Genomic DNA, 21,622 nt, shown 5'->3' on the forward strand with positions numbered 1-21,622 from the left:
GGCAGGAGCTGGATGTGAGTTGCCGAAGAAAGACCACAGTGGCGTGCATTTGGAGAGGCCTATGTCCAGTAGTGGACGAATGTGGGCTGATGATATGATATATATACGATAGTTGATTGCATAATTATAAACATATAAATAGTAATTTTCTATAATCAGATATATATTATATTTGAATACATTTTATTAAAGATACAAAAATATCTCTTCGACAAGTTATTCTAACTTCATCTCTAAGTATTTTTTACAGACAAATACTATAACTGAATTTTAAACTGCTTCCAATAAACCGATACTTAATATGTACCTTTAATAGATAAAATTCCATAAAGTGTTCTGTCCAAAAACTTTTGATCTTTTTAACTTTAAGATAACCGAATTTTAAAACTAAGTTGTTTAAAAACAACATTTAAAATTACTAAACATTTTTTTTGCTAAGAATACTTTTGAATAATACAAATGTATTTTTTAATATATCTGTATTTTTAAAATTATAGAACAAATTCTAGCAAACAAACTATTCCTAAATAACCGTATATAATAAAAATAATGGTTAAATCTTTTGGTTGCCTCAAAAAAAAAACAACGGGAAAAGAAAATGGCGTTGGGCCGATTTGAGCGTGTTAAACACACATAAAATTTTGTGCTGCTGTTTCTGCGTAAACTTTGTTATTTTATAAAACTAATATTATAAATACATGAATTATTACATAAACATTGGAAATTATCGTACTCATTTTCAGTATTCATTATAAACGGAAAGGAATGTAACTCATATTACTGTGCCTTAGATGAAAATAATTGAATACCATTTAAAAGCAATTTTTTTTTATTTAAATACTAAGGCATATAATTTCAATATAAATGTAGGTATGCAGGATTAAAAATATATTATGAAAACTCACTACTATATTGTATAATTTAAGTTTGTCAAGTACATATGTATATGTATAGGAATCTACGGTATTTGTGTTTTGAAACTAACTTTTTAAATTGGAAAGCAACTTATATCATTGAGTAATAATTTCTAGTCTTTTAGCACAATAGAATTTAAAATAAAAATATAAATATTTAAAGAGATTTTTTTTTTTTTTATTAAATGAGTTATTTTACCTATTAAGTCGATCCTTTGAATAGCATTAATAAAGTAAGAAATCAAAAACCCAGTGTATGTTTTGATGACATTCATTGATGTATAATTTTCTAATCAAAGTTTCATAGTATACAACCAAGGCTTCAGATAAGTTACAGATAATCTATAACGACTGCAACTCCTACCAAGCTTTACAGATATTCTTAATAAGCCATATTCGTACCGTTTGTTATCGGTTATGCAAATCGCCTTATATAAAGCCAATTGTTATGTTTCGGATTGGCTAGCATTGCAACATTACAACATTAGCAGCCTGTAAATTACCCACTGCTGGCCTAAGGCCTCCTCTCCCTTCGAGGAGAAGGTTTGGAGCATATTCCATCACGCTGCTCCAATGCGGATTGGTGGAATACACATGTGGCAGAATTTCGTTGAAATTAGGCACATGCAGGTTTCCTCACGATGTTTTCCTACACCGCCGAGCACGAGATGAAATTAGGCACTTGAAAATTCAGTGGTGCTTGCCTGGGTTTGAACCTGAAATCATCGGTTAAGATGCACGCGTTCTAACCACTGGGCCGTCTCGGCTCTTGGCTTGGCTAGCATATTAAATAGCAATTACTGCATTATTTACTTGACAAAAGTTTGATGAAACAAAGACGGTAGAAATCACCTTGACAGATATTTGATGGCTTCTGTTTCGATATGGATATCAGAGATATTTTCTTACAAATAACGTCACCGGTATTGAGACATAATTTAATAAACTGATAAAATAATGTCAATAATTAATCAAATAATATTTTTTCTTTAAAATAAAATAACGTTAGAAGTAACTTTAAAGGGAATAAATTTCTATAATTGTTTTGGGTTAGTAGATCATGTTCGAGTTGTCAGAATTCCGATGATGAATTCAAAACTTTAGCATATTTTTCCGGTGGGATGCCAGATATACGCTTAGCAAATTATAATTACTGCTCGAGTCGACCTCGAAACCCCTAGAGCCCGAGAAGTGTTTAAACCTTTTAATTTTGCGTTATTTCAAAGGTACACGTAATAAAACACTTTAATAAAATAAATAGTACATAATAATTGTATTCCATGTAATTTCAGTTCTTTACAAATGAAGACAGAAACGATTTTGGCTTGTATCCTGTGTTAATATGCTAGGCTTTGGATGGGATTGAATAAATCTAATTTATCATTCATTACACACAGTACATATCATATATGCAGCCTTGTAACCATATAAGGAAGGCTTATTGCTAACAATTACATTCATTCACATATTAATAGGGCTGACTATTTACTTTGACATATAAGGAATAATACGTATTTAAGAATAAATATTATATAACAGCAAAATCATTTCTACAGTACAAAGCAGTGATTCTAAACTAATGTTTAATTAAGAATAAAGACTTAGTTGCTAACTTCAGGAAATTTGTGTTAGAACCTAATATATAAATAGAACCTTAGAAATTTGTGTTAGAACCTAATATATAAATATATAAATAGAAATAAATAGAACCTAATATATAAAGCCTAGATCTTTTATTTATTTATTTTAAGTTTGCACTTCTTTCATAGTTTTGTTTTTTCTTATTATTATTATATCAGATATTATAATTAATTTGTTCTGCTCTTATTATGTTTATAGTTATAAGTGGAATTTTACTGGTATATGTGTTAATTTTTATGTTATAGCTTTAAGAATGACTTGTACTGTTTGTTTTTCTAATAAAGTAAAATAAATAATTGCATCGCTTTTTCGCGCAGGTGTGGCTGTCTCTTTTTACAATATCCCACAGCATAGCTGCTTTTGCTTAGCATGTTCTCTTAGACGTGGACAGTTTTTAAAGGCTTTGTCACAATTCAAATTGTGATACAGAATTTAAAGATTTTTTTTTTAATTAGATTAAAAAGATGGCCAGTTTATATACTTGAGTTAAATTCTAAAACAATTAGCGCAAATCGCAATATTATTTTGCATAAGATGGGCGTTTATTTTGGAAGGTTATTAACTACAAAACTCCACGCTATGGCCCTTAATAGCCTAGTGGTAGCCATAAACGTCAATTAATTAGGGAAACTTTACCGATTAGTTAACAAAATACACTTATTTATGTTACGTAAACATAATAAATAATCGTAAATGACGTATATAATGTGTGATGACGTGTTACGGTTTTGTGCAAGCCAAGCCAAAACCAACTCATCAGATATTCAACTGTCAAATAGAAATACTCAGTATTGTTGTGTTCCATTTCGAAGGGTGAGTTAGCCTGTATAACTATATCAGACATAATATCTTCGCTTTCCGTAAGTTTAAGTCACATTGGCAATTTAAGGGATAGTTAATTCTTTTTATTAATCATTTCTAACGGCGGTGGTATTACTTAACATCAGGTAATTGATTATCAATCACAATTCAACAAAATGATTTTCTTAGTCCTTAAAAGCACATTAAAGTAATAGCCTAAAATATCTCCTCTTAAAGACAAGATCTTCAGTTTAACCCTCTAATGTTTCCATGCGGCTTACGTGTGGTAGACATTCATCCCGACATGAAGGTATCCTTATGTTCCACGACGTTTTCCTTAACCACCGTGTTCTTCCCTGAGATTACAAAATCAACATATGAACGCTTATGGTGCTTAACGGGGCTCAGATTCACGTGTTCAAACGATTAAGCCATTTTGGTTCTTACTTAAAAGCATTTAACTTAAATAAACAATTTATAAACAAAACCAGCTATTCGATAGAAGGATCTAGAACCAAAAGTTCTAGAGTATAATTATGTATATAAATATTTAATGAGCTGATCTTTAACTCACGATCCTAAGGGCAGCCGTTACGTTAGCTGTAGTGACAATCGCGCTACCACCCAGTAAAAACAATATTGTTTTTATAAGATAATATTTTTAATTTTTATAATAATTTTTTTGTCACTCGTTCCTAAAAGTATCAATAGAAGACTACGACTGATCGAAGCGGGATCGTTCCTTTATTTATAGACTATTCATTTTTATATCCTCAGAGTCAACCTCTTCCCCCTATTTTTCAGATTAAAGTTTTGTATGCCCAACGAAGCGCGTCGTTAAAAGATACACAAATTACAAAATGTAGAAATGTCCTTTGAAAACATCTACATAAAACAATTACCGCCCTAGATAATTTGTACAGTTCGTTCACCCCTGAACTTTAAAATAGAAGCAGCCTGAAGGCATCAAGTTGGCGATAGTTAAAGTCGAGCTTATTACAGTCAGTTCCGTATCCCTTTAAGAGACTGTTGTGTGTTAATAGCTAAGGTTATCTTACTTAATACGACATCATTGGTCCTAAAATTTAGATTGTGATGCTGGCTAAAAATATAAACATGCAAACATTATAAAAAAAAATTACACAAATAATTTAAAAAATATATACTAAAGGTACGGAAAAATAACAATACTTTTTAGATCAAGAGAATGTAACAATAATAATATAACTTTGCAAATATCCAAATTTTCGTTTATTTATTTCGCTTTACTTTAGTGAGGGTAGTTATAACAAATATATATTTTTTCAGTTATAAAAATTGTCTGTGATATAGTTTAGGCATATGGTGAAATTTTTTCAGAGTATTTGTATTTAACGATACTCATTAATGTTTATCTTAATACGTATAAAATACATCACTATTAGTATAACTCAAATGCCATTTTTGTATTTGTACTTTTTTTAAAAGTAATTCTAATAAGATTACGATTATTAAGTTTCTCGTACCCATACTAACATTATAAACATACTTGAGATGTACCATAGAGAATATAAATTAAGTACTTTTGATCCTGTCGATACTACATGAATTTCATAAAATTACACTTTGTTGACTGACACAAACTGTTGTTGACACAATCCGATTGTGAAGTGTGATCGTAGCTTTATAGTACAAATAAATTCAATAATGGTACAAAAAAAAATGCAGTTACGGAAGAGCGCTCAAATTTTCCTACCAGTTCGTGACCACGACCGGTGGCAGTCTATCTAAACGTCGCTTCGGGAAAAGTTATAAAAAAGATACGATCGCAGTTAACGCCCGAATATCATGTATAAAATCTTAAAAAGGGTCAGGATTATAAAAATAAAAAAACATTTATTTTACAATTACTGATTCTGCCTAATATAGATCTGAGCCTGGTGCTTCTATCAATTATGAAAAAAAAAATGAAATAAATTCGTAAAAATTCGACGGTCAAAAAGTTCCTTTAATATATGTATTTTTATTATTTCCAGATATATATGTTTGTTGTGTTGACATTTGAACAAATATTAATTCAAGATTTACCATTTCCAAATAATCCGTGCCCTCTTCGCACAAATTAATGAAACAAAAAAAAAAGAAAAGATTTACTACATATTTATTTATTGTTTATATTGACGTCAATTCACCTTCGATGCGTTTATAATAATAAGTATGTCATATTGACAATTTTAGTCAAATAATATGCTTAAAAATATATTATAAAGTAAGCGAATATAAATGTTATTCTTATATGAATATTTTTAAAGTACAACATTTGATATTAATAGCTTAAACATATTTTTCTGTATAATATTATTAAGAAGCGTGATGTTGGTAAACATTAATTTTCTCTCATCATATTTGCAGTAAACTGATAAAAATATACTGAAACAATTTAAAAAAATCAGCTATTTACTGAAATTCTCGGTAAAAATCACATTCAATAAAGGTTATACCGATAAAAGGTTTCATGTTAAACATACATTACTTATTTGTAATGACATTTTAAAGCGCATGTACAAGATTGAATATAATATTAATAAAATTTTAAACATTCCGGTGAACATTATTACATTACATACATACATTCAGCTTATTTGTTTGTTTTTTTTTTATGGATCTGACAATCTGTTTTGAGCACACCAAGGAAGAAATGTAGACCGTCACCGTTATATGTGAAACATCGAAATTGATGGTAGGAAGAATTTATAGATAAAACAGATTTATAAAAAAATATGGAGAACAATAATTATAGATAAACACATAGATATTTGTTAAAATAAAAAGGGAGCGTGACAGTAGAAGGAAGCGTCATGCCGTTATACTAACAACGTCCGAATCGGTCTTGCGCCTGAAAGTTTGTGTGGCAAAAATGTTTCACGTAGATATAGAAACAGAACTTTACGGCCAGTATCATTCCTGACTCCAGATTAAATGATTATAATATGAATATGATATAATAATTGCAATATTCTACTGTACCGTAAACCAAATTATACTTAAATGTATATTCTTATACCAAACAACATTATATACCAAAATATGCTAAAGGCGATAGATTTACCCAAAATACAGCAAGAAAATAGTCTTATCATTACGAAAAAAAAACATTAGCATAAATAAAAATATAAAAAAAAATACAAATTATACAGGACATACTTTTTCATACTCATGGCAACACTATACATACATACATATGTATATATATATATATATATATATATATATATATATATATATATGCAATATAGAGCCGAATATCAAATTATTATTTATTTACGTAGCCTTTTACATGAAGTTTGAAATATAGTGTAAGATTTGTTAAAATTTTATTACAAATATAAGCTTTATAGACTTTTAAAAAGGGTCAGACAGTAATCCGATTATTATGAAATATAAAATAGTTCGCCTTAGCGCTCAATGCGACTGGCTGATGCGCCCATATCTGCGCCCACTTGACTTATTCATGCTTGTACACAGTACGAACATCTTGTGTTCGTTTTTGTAAGTTTTAAAAAATGTCGTCAAAATTATAGTAATTATTTGTTAAATTTATTGATATGTAATCTTTCTTTTCGCTCTCCTGCTATCTGTGGGAGTGATTTCGTGAAAAGGGACGGAAGTGTGTAACACGGAGCCGGAGAAGCGCTCCTCCTTTAACCAATGATCGCGTACGATGCTAGACTTACTCGCCAAATGATACCAACCAATTTTTCAAGTTTTTTACCAAAGTGAGAAACCAGATTTTACAGATTTGTGACTTAGTATGGGTCCAGTCATTTTATTTAGTAGACATTACTAAAACTTTTTAAAAAAATATATGAATAAAAAAATTAACTTCTTATAAAGTATTAAAATTTATAGTTAAATATCCAATAGAATTCGAGATAATAGAATTAATTCAGTCCTTCCTCGAAACGTAAATATTTTTTAAAGGAAAAAGGTCGTAAATTTACGAATTTAGTCTTAAAATATTTTTTTTAATCTTTAGTAATAATCATAAAAAGGCAATATACGCATTGAAAAAAAAATTATATTCAGTTTGAACGCAGAAAATTCTTAAACATTTCAGATCTTTATTACTTTTGTTTTTCTTTTAAATAGTTTGTTTGAGTTAGATGCGGTTTTTCCTTTAGGCAAAATAGTACCTTACTTACATTATGTTGTAAATATATGTATAAGCATGATGTATAATTTATCTTTTATCCATTATCTTTTACAATATAATTACATTATGTTAGCTTGTAGTTACAAACACGCAAGACCACAGTTCATTTGCAAGTCTTATGCAAGACTCAAGAGATGAGACTCATGATACCATGATTTTTAAAACATCATATGAATCTGTAATAACATAATCAGCTATAAGGAGAGGACAGTAAACAGCGTTAAATAAATTTAATATAATAATAAACCGGCCATATAAGGATTACTTAATATTTCACAAATTAACATACAATTTCGGAAAATGCCGATTCGCTTAAATTGAGAAACAAATAGAAAAGGTTTAACTGATAATTAATAATAATTACAAAACAATTTATTTTTCATTAGTCTTTTCCTATTTTGAATGACTTCAACAAACGACGTACATATGTTATAATAGTAATAACGTAAATTTGTGAGTATTTTTTAACATCCCATGATGTTACTAATTTAATAAATTTTCATACTGAAGACACGACGAATATTTTTGTAAAATATTTATATGTGAACATTATTATTATGTAATAAACATTTATTAAGAGACGAAATAGACGTCAGAAGTGCAAACAACATAATTACAATGTTTGAATTTGGCGTGTAATTTGCCAGAAAATTAACAAACACAATGAGTTAGTTCCGTTTAATTAGTAAGCAATCTAAAATATCTCCGTAAACGTATCGTATACTTAATTTAATTGATTCAATAACAATAATACCTTAAGACTGATTAGATTCGTTTTATATCATATTGAGAATAATGAATATCAATTAATTTTATTCTTATAGTGCTTGCTTGGGTTTGAAACCTTAGATTGCAGATTTAAATCTGCGATTTTATATATTATATTGTACTTTTTTTTTTTTATGACTCATCTCGTGCTCGATGGTGAAAATCACGAAAAAAATTTATTATATCCAATTAAAATCTGCCTCATTCATCTACCTTTATACTTTTGGGCGGCGTCGTAGGCAAAACTTCAAACTTTCTCAAAAATGAGGAGGAGGAAGCTTTAGCTCTACATCAGGACATCAACAAGCTGTATTTATTATTTTCCTTTCTTTTTAAATATTTTTTTTATTCACTTGCAAGAACGATAATAGGATAGCATTTATCTTACTATAAAGTAGCATTTACGTTCCAATTATAAATTCAAGGTGTAATAAATAGGTGATTCTTTTACATAATATCAAAAGAGTCAATGTGCTTCAATAAACTCTGATTTCTTTTATAGATGCTGCAGAGCAAAAAGTGTCCTATCATATTAGAGACACGCAAATAAGGCCGCTTGAGGCCGGAGGGCTCATAAAAGTCGTAAATCATACTTAATTCTCTGTCAGAGACACACTCGCTACCCGCGTCCGTGAGCGGAATACCTATATACTATTTCTCCGTTGAATTTCTTTTAGTGTCGAAAATAATATAACGCTTTATGTCATCAAAGATTTTATCACATTTTTATGGTCCTTCTGAATATAATCACAAAAGATGTAACAATATTTTTTGAACTTGTAACTTTAATTTTGAAAAAATGGTTTGTAAAAATTAATTTTAACTCAACATTATCTTTGTATTCCGTTTTCATTTCAATTTTGATTTAATTCGGTTTGGCGATGGCTTTAATAATAATATAATTTTTATATAACTCGGTGTCGAAACTCAATAGTAATCATTAAAAAATTTGAGGAAAACATTTTTGAATTCATGAAAAAGTGGACGTTTATTCAATCTTAAATTATAAAAGCAAAGCAAAAAAATTATAAAAGCAAGTTAAGTTCCCAGTAGTAGATATGTTTAATAATTCGTAGAATGAAAACATTTCCAATGTTTTTCCATTTAACAAATTCTACAAAAGCAGGTTTAAAAGGATTTGTATTTTAATGCAACAATAACGAATGAGATGTTAAAATAATATCTACATTAATAACATCGAACACTCGCAACCGTTTTAAATTATATAATGCTATGCAATTTATATGATAAAACAAAGAGAAAAATAATTTTATATTGCTCGTTGCAATAAAAAGGAAATAAAAATATTTTACAGTACACTCAAAATATATTTTATTTCTTACTTTTAAATAATATAATACTCTATGTAACATTTGTTATAAGCTCTTTCGAATCTTAATTTACGAGGTTAATTTTAATATAAAGCTACTAATTCCGATTGTACTATTGATACCGAAAGATTATTTCTTGTCGGTAGTCTTCTCAATAGTTGCTCTTTTTCATCAATCAAAATATGGAGTCACAAGTAATAATTAAAAAGAATTATATTAAAACGTCGAGTATTACTAACCATTTTATAATTAACATACTTCCGTACATTTAAATAAGCCACAAATGTATAATGGTCCGCGGATTTATGTTATAGAATCGAATACACTGTCTCATGAATGATTTACCTACAATTGTTGTAAAGTCAAAAGTATTGTGTTATTAATTTATCTATACTTCAACTTCATACTTCAAATGAGGATTTTCAGCTTAAAATACATTGTTTAATTAAAATATGTTAAGATGATAACATCAACTTATTTAAATACCCCGTTATTTTTATGCATTATTAAAAAAAATTGAATTGAAATCGAATGAAAATCAATGTTTCGTGCGTAAAGGGTTATTTATTAGAATAAGGAATACGACGTTAAATCGGCTTATTTTTACACTTAAAAAAATGACCAGTCAACAATCTGTCGATGCAATCAAAGTAAATTCAATTTTATTAGGCATTTATAAGCACATTTCAATCATTATGTTAACGCTTATTATATTTATTACCGAGTAATAAATATAATAAGCGTTTAGTAGAGATTACCTACCGAGACTGACTAGTAAAAACTATAATGTAACTCTTATGGTTGGTTACATTTACATCATTAAAAATATATGTGACGAATGGAATTCTACAGATACTAACTCTTATTTTTATAGCATCATTGAATTGCATTATAGACCTTATATACATTTTTTTATACAGGCAATGTTAAAATTTTAGTCAAACGTTATATACCAAATGAAAGCAATGGAAGTAAGGATATGGAATTTTAATGATCTGGCGAAACGCAGTACAAAGTAATTATTACAATAATATCAAAGCCAATAGAAAAGTAAGACGTAGCGAGCAAAAACGCGTCTGCTCGAGCATACGCGCTACTTTGCGCCACTAAACTATTAGCTAATATATTGCATACTTATTGTTTTACTCGAGTAAACCTCTGTGATTCCTTAAGTCTCAAAAGCATTTTTATCTGCTTGTATTTTGATTAAACTCTAAGTGAGCAAGCAATATAATGATAAAGACATATTAAATTATCGATTCGATATATGGACTATTATTATAAAAAAGTACTAAGTTTAATGAATAATTAATTAGCGACATTAATGCTTATAATACCGGTCCAATGATTCAGCTGTTAACAGTTGACTGATATTATTTCCATGTCGTACACACACAAATGAACGAGTAAAATGTTTTACGGTATTTACATTTTGTTTTGTATACATATCGTTAATTTTCCTGGTATAGTAAACATTTGTTTTGAACCAGCTATTTAGAATGCATTTTACTGAATGTAATTATTAAATAATAATATTATGTATTATTTAAAATGTGTGCAGTATCTGTTATGATATATAATTGATGCAAGATGCAAATTTTGATTTACATTTTACATATTTTAATTATTTAATTATAATAAATAAATATTGGCCAACATCACACACATTACTCTGATCCCAATGTAAGTAGCTAAAGCACTTGTGTTATGGAAATCAGAAGCAACGATGGTACCACATACACCCAGACCCAAGACAATATAGAAAATTAAAGAATTCTTTCTACATCGACTCGGTCGGGAATCGAACACGGGACCTCGGAGCCGCGTACCCATGAAAACCGGAAATGAGTATGAGTAAACAAATACTTCGGTTCAGTATCAGCCTTATGAGCTCAGATATAGACGGACCGCAGATAGTAATAATGATTCAGTTTTCAGTAACAATTCTACATCTGAATTAAGAGAAAATGCTATAGAAGAAACGGAGTTTGTAGGATGCGTTTTAAATAAATACCATCAAAACATTCTTTCAATCGATAAAATATTAGTATTTTCCTTATTAAAAATACCTTTGTAATCTTGTTGTCTGAAAAGAATAATTATTGATTTCCACTAAGTGGCTCTGTTCAAGCCCGTCTGGGTAGGTACTCATATATTCTACCGAGAAGCATTAATACTTTGTATTGTTGTGTTTCGGTTTGAAAACTGAGTGAGCCGGTGTAGCTACATGCACAAGGGACATATAAAAATATCTTACGGTGCCAATATGAGCGGTGGTGACCACACACCAATTTCGTAAAACATTAAATAAATCTAGTCGGTTCTTCTCGGTAGAATCTACATTCCGAACCATGAGATTTGAATCGAAATTAATTTGGGCACTATTTAACTCAGCCCATGTTAATAATGTCAACATCGCATACTTTCATTGAATTAAAAGTAAATGTGATTCTACAATTGTCTTTGTAATATATCTTTAGGGTCTCAAAGAAAGTGGAGCATTATCCAATTATGATACCCTTTTTATTTTAATGGAAGTAGCCATACTATATACTATAAAGACAAAACTAGCTTATCTTTCATATTAATATATACATATCTGAGTAAAACATACAATATTATGCCGTATCACACTGAAAAACAGAATAAATTTAAAATTATCTGCTATACAAAAAAAAAAAACGATGAATGATAGAAAACGGGATTTGGTACAAATCTATACAGTGTGAACTACCTCGAGTGCCGTGGATTCGTAATATTAAACTTATATATTTTACATATTTACGTTCCGGATGTTATCTAAGAAAACATTTTGCGTAATGTAAAAATTATTTTTGGGTAATAGTTATAACATGATAAACGATATTCAAAACATCCTTGTGAGATGCGTTAAGCATCAAAGAGAGGGGAAATCAATTATACAAAAATCCAAAACTGATAATTATGATGTTGGACCATGCCAAACCTTTAAAATATTGGTAGATGTGGGACTAATATGTCCTAAAAAGATAAAAATAAAATAAATTAAGACATTATATATGTACATTATGTCTAAATTTTAATATTAATGGTGACGATAGATGGTAGATGTAAACTCTATATATTATATGAGGCAAGATAGGTTGGTGGTTTGAACACCTGAATATTGATCGAAGATTGATTCGTACACCGGCAAGCACTTCTGAGTTTTCATTCATCATTCATAATCCATCTCGTTCCTTCGAAACATCGCCAGGAAACCTGCATATGTCGGATTAAACTCTGCCACATTTGTATCCATCAATTTGTATTGAATAATAGGTGTAATAAGCTGTACCGATTTTCATTACTACTGTATATACTATGCTAACAAGATTAGATTTTGTAGGCAATTAAGATTTTACTTCATGATATTTTATAAATGACAATCAAAATTTTAAAATAAAATGATTAAAATGAAATTAGTATCGATTTCGAAATTCGAATGAATATGGTTACAAAATAATTAAACTTAAATCGTTATTAGGTGGCTAGTTTAAATCTAAAAATGTTTAAGTACCGCTATATCTAGTTGTATAAGTTAATTTTCTGCAGTTATTTTTTTTTATGATATCGGTAGGCGGACGAGCAAATGAGCTACCTGATGCCTGTAGTTACACTGGCTCACTCACCCTTCAAACCGGAACACAAGAATACTAAGTACTGCTGTTTTGCGGTAGAATACCTGATGAGTGGATGGTACCTGCCTAGACGGACTTGTACAAAGCCCTACCACTAAGTGAATATATTGTATGTTAGTAAATATGTATATTCTGGAAGCACCTTTAACGTGATTACAAAACATCTAAATTTCGTTTATATATTTCGATAATAATATTCTATACACGAACGTTTTTTCGGAAGTAATTACATACATTACGGCGTTAACAGTTTCAAAATCTATCGCTTAATTTAGAAGGAGTAAGTGAACAAACTGAGAGAAATACTTTGAGATACACTATTGAAAGAAGCTTTTCGCAGATAGTTAGTCAGGATTACCTTTCATTTAAATAATGTCTTAATTGGGTGATCAGTGATTCTTTGAGGATACGAAGTCTTATAACGGTTTCTGGTGTCTTTTTAGTTTTGCTTTCCTCGATATTTATTTTTTAAGTAGACTGTTGGAAAAATGAATCGTGTGTCTTTTTACTTCAAACATGTAGAAGAAGGTTTAACGGTAAGCTGACTAAGTAGTCACATGTGGCCCAAGATACCATAGTGCTATACATATGGCTTTATTATATGCTTTAAAGGAAAAAGACGGGAGACGAACTCCTAAATAACTTGTTAAATTATATATTTAACAAGTTATTTAGGAGTTCAGGAAGCAGGAATGGAGATGCAGGAAACTTTTAAGAACAGTATAATTGATTATTAAAATAAAATTAAAGACCACTAGACGGAAGTTCTTATAAAATTCATGTTCTTAAATTGGTTTTAAAGGTATTTTTTTTTAAAAAGCGTTAAGTTGGTATTTATGAGACCGCCAATGTATATATTCAGTTTAATTTATGATATCATCCCCAAAGTAGTTAGAGACAACTCGTGTATGATATTCGAAATAATTAATGACGCTGCCTCTCCGGTCTGATGATATCCTCCTTTTCGCTTTCAGTCAAGGTGTGGGGGTGCATTTTAAAGTGTGTGCGTAAATGTGCACTTGACTTGAGGAATTGTCCTTGATTCAAATTCTGAAGGTATGTCCGACGAATTTGGAAGTGTTCAGCCTCAGTACCAAGGCACGGCCAACATCCCGGTTTTTGACTGCTACTGAGAATTTACCGAGAGAAAACTCCAATTTATATATATATATACACATGAAAAAATTAAACGAATATTGAATCTAAGAATATCAAATGATGTATTTATAGTATTGGCAGACCAAATCGAACACAGGCCATTTTTTAAATTTGAATTACATTTGGTTCCTATCCAAGCCAAAGGGCACACGACAAACGTATTCAAGTGTTAACTCTTTAGAAACTGTGTCAACACGAGAATTTATTCACACGAACCGTGATTTTAACTGCATTTTTTAAAAATATTTCTAGACATTATGGATATACCTCCGGAGTTCTATAGACCATTAATAAAATATAATTAGGAGTATACTTTACTTTAATTAATTTATGGATCCGTCCATTCATTTATGGATCCAATAAGCCACCTATTAAAAATTATATAGACATTTTAAAAATAAGAAAATCAAGGTTAGATTGACATATTACTTGTATTGTAACCAGAACAATTAGTAACAATATATAATACACCAATTCACATAATTGTATTTCGAAAAATATTTTATTTATTGTGTAACATGATAGGTACATTGAATTGGACTACCAATCGGTATTGGTATAAAATAAAAACGTCTTTTTTTATTTAAAAAAGATATTAGAGTTACAAAAGAATGTTTTGTATAACTTATATATTCTCATGGAGCGGTGACATAAATGAGGAAATTATTATTTCATTCATTAACAATTAAAAATATGTTTTTGAAATCAGCTGTCTGATCAAAGCAAATTTAGATGGTTCTTAAATAATCGAAACTAATGTAGGCCGTCTATAATTGGCCTGTAGAGGTCAGGCGGCAGTTACTGCGAAAAACGAGTGACCTGAAACATATCTATTTATAGAAAGGATCAAACTTTATTTCGCAAAACAAAATCAGTTCAATACGCCCACACTGTTTTCTTAAAATATATCTATTCGAATAACCTTCGTATGGAAACAAAATTATCAAGGCTTTGATGACGGAAAATTAACTTATTATGTCTGACAATTCTAAAAAAGAAGGAATAGATGTAGGTGATAACGATCGTATATTATACATGAACGTCATCGGAAGACCGTAAGCTTAATACTGGTTAAAGCTGGTCTCAATGGAACCACAATCTGCACAAATAGAAAAAGAGATCAGGCACAGAACCAATGAAACAATTAAATTAAATATACTTTATCCGAATAGGCTAACTTTTGAATCGTAATTTTACACAACTGTATTAAACGTATAGCTACTACCAGTTCTGAATGTAGATTCTACCGAGAAGAACCGCCAAGAAATTCAGTAGTTACTCTTTTCCAACCAACGGCTTACTTGCTTTCCATATAACAGGCCGTATTTATATCACACACATTTAATTTAGTCTAGGCTGGTATTTAATACTTTTGGACAGAAAAAACTAAATAGCTTTAATTGGTCTCACACAGGATTTCAAGAGTCCAGAACCTCGGGATTTAAATTAAACTCTTGATAATCTACATAAAAAACTAGACGATACAACCAAAATTATAAAAACTGTATAAACATTGACGATGGAAGAAATCAAATTGTCCAAATTAGATCACAAAAAACAAACCTGCTAACATTAATTATTGCCACGTGACCTACATATCCACAAAATTCTCATACTTCGTATCACCTTTGGCGGTGGCTCTAACTTGGATGAGTTTTACTAAGAAACGATAAACCAGGAACTTCAATTTACATTACGACAAATTATTTAAAAGTACTATTTTGCGTGTTTTGATTTCAGACATAATTCATTTTCCGTTGAATGATAATTGAAAAATTTAATGACTATATAATATGCTGTTTCTAATTCAATAGCAACTGGAAGTGACAAATTTGGCGATGTGGTACCATTACCCACAAACCACATTCGCTTAATTCTTCGCCAGATCCCTTTCTTTCCTTTCAGGACTAAACCTTATGCAATAGGGAATTAGATGCATAGGGAATATGTATTATATAATATGGAGGATATTCTTTGAGCAAAGCTGTCTAGATAGGTATACTCATCACATGTGTATTTTTAAATATTGAAAAAGAGTAACTACTGAGCTTCTTGGCGGTTCTTCACGGTAGAATTTACATTCCGAACCGGTGGTAGATTCACTTGATATAGTTTGTTAAATGACGATTCTAAAGTGCTTGTAAAAGCCTACTTGAATAAAGTATATTTTGATTTGATTTGATTTGATTTGACATATTTTACCGTCATACAGCAATACTGAGTAATGTAGTTTTGTGTTCCGATTTTTTAGGGCGGCTTAGTATTACTACAGACACACAGAAGATAACATCTTATTTTCCAATTTTGGCGGCACATTGACAATGTAAAGTTAATATTTCTAGCCGTGCCAATGCCTTCGGACGATTTAACTATCTAGTACCATTTGCCAGTCTGCCTTCATCATCTGCGCAGTTGGCTAGATCCTTGAAATCGATACACGAGGAAATTAATACTAACAAATCAATTGTTTTTCTACCGTTAGAACCTTATCGGCTTAATAAACCGACGTAAATAGACTCACCAGCAATCTACAGCATAATAAACTAGCTGTTGTGTGTTTAATTTTTAAAAAATACTGCGCTTTTTCGCTGCAGGGGCAGAAGTGATCACTGCCTCTATATTATTATGTGGCCTTATATCATGCTTCCTTCTAAGCATAATAAACGGTACGACGCCTCCGGAATCGAGTGACTGATCAGACTGTTCTGCCTTTCTGCGTCGAGGTAAGGATGTACATACAAAATAATATATCTATTACAAGAAAAAATATTTAGATATCTTTGAAATATTATTCTGCCTGATTGCATATTATTTGTTATATTGTTATTAATTGTAATTCGCCTACATATCATACTGTATAAACTAATACCACCCGGAAGCTAGCATTAACGGATATCGTATTAGTTTGCGTTATATTTTCATACAAAAAAAAAAAAACAAACAATATTATAACCTTTCATTAACACTTTTATAGTGTCTCAAATTATCGCGTATAATCGTTAAATTTTTAAAGCGCATCCCTATTTTGAACTGCAGCTTTGAAACTGGGCTGCCCTCTGCTCAGCGTGAGATTTAATTAAATTATTTGAATGAATCCGACGCTTCCGCCGCCCCGTAGCGAGCCGACTGTGCAGGATATATCAATTGCCGCTACAAAACAATATATATGTCTGTTTGTTGATAGTTCATATTGCTGCGACTGTTTACTTCAAACAAATCACAATATATAATTATTATTATTATTATTATATGTTTAATTAGTTAATCATATTTTTATAAAACTTTTAACATATTTAAGAACTTTGATCGTAACTAAATTCAACTTTCGAACGTTCTATTCTAAAATCAAATAAGCTTTTCTCTTTAACCGATACTTTGGCTTCTTTAACAGTTTTAAATGATTGATACCAACTATTATATGAAAAAATCGACCTTGAACTACAAGGGGGCCGTAATAATTAATAATAATAAGCGCTTGGCGACATGCATAATTACAAATTGTGTTTCATGTAACGTACATACGTATGGTGGACACAACAGGTGGCTGACTCCTGATGACCTTGGATTTTTTAACAGGGGTTGCACACAGTATGAAGTTCACATACACTCACTCGCGTTTTGTATGTAATGTCATATATGAAGGACTGTAGAGAACGTAGACACGATGTAAGCCCGTCAACGTCCCTGAGTAGACTGAGCATCGGTGTCGCCGGAGCTCACTCCTAGGGTTGCCATATGGATATTTTATTACTCCCCAGCCGAATTAAATATTCCTCTCGCTCAAAACATAATGTATCATAAACGTATGCAACTTTAAATAATCAATATTAATGATGACATAAATCAGCAAAACTTAGGTAAATAGAATTAGAAACAGAATACGGTGTAAATTGTCTGGAAGAAAATATAAATTCTACTAAAATCCATGAATATCTATTATATTTAATTAATATCAAGGAATTCGTTAAATTAATTTTATATAGATATAATATTTATAAAATAAAACGGGCCGAACATTTTTTTTTTTTTAAATACATCTGTATAATTTCAAGGTAAACGCGTTACGCTGTCATCACAGAGTGTAGATGATCACTCCTCCCGACCGCCGTGCCCGGGGCACCCTATACGATGACCTCTTACTAATACGTTTTTAGCAATCGGAAACATTTAACTTGATTAATATACACTGCTGCATTTGTAAAGAACTTTCGAAATACTCACAAAGTCGATCAGCAATGGTGTCCTAAATATGTATTATAACGTTGTCGATTGGTATTTTACAAGTCCATGTTTTCCGTGGAGCAACACCTCAAAAACGATTAAATAATTGCAGATTCGCGGTTGTACTGGCTTATTTGGGAATTCACAACGAAATTGGGACATTTGAACGAACTTTGATTGTACTGGTAAGAAAATACGGCGTCTGAAATTAAATTGAAATACAAATTAGGATTTTTCATTAAATAAATTTGCAAAGTCAAAAAATAAACACATACCTAAAGATAATGTTGTTAATATTAATTAGTTTAATATTAACGACATCACAACATATGTATAAATGAAAATTCTGTACATTTGAATGTACCAAAGGTTGACTATATATATAAAAAAAAAAATAATGTACAGGTAAATTTATAATATAATACCTATTAACATTCATTATAAAACTTACAAATATTATTATTGTGATATATTAATTCGAAATGATATGAAGTACATCAATCAATTGCTAAAAATATAAATAATTTATATAAACCGGCGCTTAGAAGTTCAGGCAAGGCTATTCTACCGTGCCTCGAAACACACGTAAAGCCATTGATCACGCGTGATATCTCTGGTCTCGTCAGCTTGCTACCCATCGGATTACAAAATTGAATGACTATGCACTTTTAATATTTTCTTACTGCATTGACCGTGATCGAAATTTGCTCAGGTTCACTTAAAAACTGTTCTATTATAATTTATAATCTTAATTATAAATGCGAAAAATAAATCTTTATTAAAAATGAAGCGTTAATAGCTCAATGGTTTATCGCTAGCGATGTAAAAAGAGTTCGATCTTGATCGCTTAGACTATTCTCATCCTAACTAGTATCCTAGCCCAAGCCTAAACCCTAATTGGTAATAGAATATTAGAAATTCTTTAAAAGGATACATTTATACTATTATTTAAAAAAATGTAAGTGAGTTTTCATTTGTTTTATTATTCGTTTTCATCTTAACTAACTTGTCAGAGGCACAGGAAAGTACCTACATATAACCCAGTTATAATTTATTTGAAATTATATAATGTTTTACTTGAAAAAAAAAACATGTACAATAAATAAATGAAAATATATAATTTCCGTAAAGCGATCTAACAGTCCCTTGGAGTCTTATAAGCGGTCAAGGCAGTGACCCTACCTGCTCGCCAATTAATTTGCGGACGAATGATTTGCATCGTTGTGTTACTTTGAAAACATTGAATCAACTAGTATACATTCAGATAAAATAATTAAATAAAACAACTTTTCTATCTTTAATATAAGGAATATCTAATTACTTTTATAATACTATAATCCTTTGACATTTATATCATGACATAGCCTGTTTATGTATATTAGTCGGAAAACAACACCTGATTGGATTGAAGATCGTTTCACTTTATACTATTATTGAATAACAATTCAGTAGCTAGCAATAAAACTTGCGGATAATCGTTATTTACACTATTAGTATTTTTATAGCCTTTTTAAACAAGAATGCTCATTGATTTGGAAAATCAACTACTGCGTTACTTGCCGGTTCTTCTTGGTAGAATCTACATTCCGAACCGGTGGTAGCTCCATTTAATATAGTCTTGTAAAATGACAATTCAAAAGTGCTTGTAAACTTGCCTACTTGAATCTACTTTAGATTTTGATAGAAGTCTTACTCTTATTTCGACCAAATCTCATTCGGTAATCTGAAGTAAGTCTGTATTAGTCCACTGCTGGTCATAGGCCTCTTTCAAGGCGCACCGCTGAGCCCGATCTTCGGCACTCCTCGTCACCTTTCTAACAGCCAGCCAACCTTCCTTACATCATCGCTCCACCTTGCTACAGAGCGTCCTACACAACGTTTGCCGATTCGCTGTCAACATTCTTATCATATTTAAATTATTATCTTAGGAAGATTAACGATATAAGGACCGTTATGGCATAGCTCTCAGTCTGAGGTCCACAATTATCTTTCTAATACAAGATTAATATTTAGTTGAATAAGAAAATACTGGGGAACAAAAGGTTTTATTGGATTCTAATTTTTTTATCTCGCGCTAAAACCGTGCGCATATACATATTGTATTAAAAAATCCAGCAGCACTAACTCTGTCTCTTCGGAAAGCGTTACGGGATTGCTTGCGCATTCTACCGTGATTCTAAAACCATTGCGATAACCATCCTAAGCCCAGATCAGAAGCTGAGAGAACATGTAGATTTAAAACAAAAAATTAACTTAATTAAATTTAAATCTACCGAAATATTATACTTTGATTGTAGATAACACCGCTAACGACTCATTTATGTCCAATTAAATCTATACGTCCTGCATAAAAAACAACAAATACTATATATACATAATATAATATATATCTATAATAATATAGATACATTTTTTGACTTTGCAGAGTCGAAAACTTGAAGTTTTAAACACAGCAAAACACCAATAAATAGTTAATGTGGCCACAAAAAACCATTAAAATTTTATTTCGGTACTACGATGTCACTCACAGACATATAGACAGACGTAATTCTCTTTTTTCTTTTTTAAATTAAATGGTTAATGACATATAACTATATCTAAGATCAAAGCACTGGGATCATTTTCTTATCGTATAAATTGATCATAAAATTATTACAAAAAATACGACGAGGAACTTAGTTGGTACGACGGAAATTAATTTTTATGAAAATGATACGTAATTAAAAAATTATTCGTATGAAATTAATTTTTATTTTTTTTATTTTATTATTTTATTTATTTACGGACTGCATCATGTGTTACTGACGCAGAAACGTTTCATTTCTGTCACGTGTTTTAATAAGAAGCGTCTTAATTATTATTCTTTATAAATAATAGTTATATAGCTAAACAATACTATATTGATTGCTTTTACCTTTGAGAATAGCAAGATATTAT

At 30.3% G+C, this 21,622-nt stretch overlaps 1 protein-coding gene across 2 annotated transcripts in view; it reads right to left on the reverse strand.

Annotated features, from left to right (window-relative positions):
• LOC125065075 (acetylcholinesterase-like) overlaps positions 1–18,136 on the reverse strand; it is a 61,461-nt gene extending 43,325 nt beyond the window's left edge. Inside the window, exon 1 of one of the 2 annotated variants that reach the window (XM_047672480.1) lies at positions 17,987–18,136. The gene's annotated coding sequence lies outside the window, so the exon portion shown is untranslated. Of the gene's footprint in view, positions 1–17,982 lie in introns of both variants that reach the window. The other variant, XM_047672479.1, reaches the window with a different exon arrangement.
• Between the last annotated feature and the right edge of the window lie 3,486 nt (positions 18,137–21,622).

Source organism: Vanessa atalanta, chromosome 7 (genome assembly GCF_905147765.1).
Source record: "Vanessa atalanta chromosome 7, ilVanAtal1.2, whole genome shotgun sequence".
NCBI classification, from domain to species: domain Eukaryota; kingdom Metazoa; phylum Arthropoda; class Insecta; order Lepidoptera; family Nymphalidae; genus Vanessa; species Vanessa atalanta.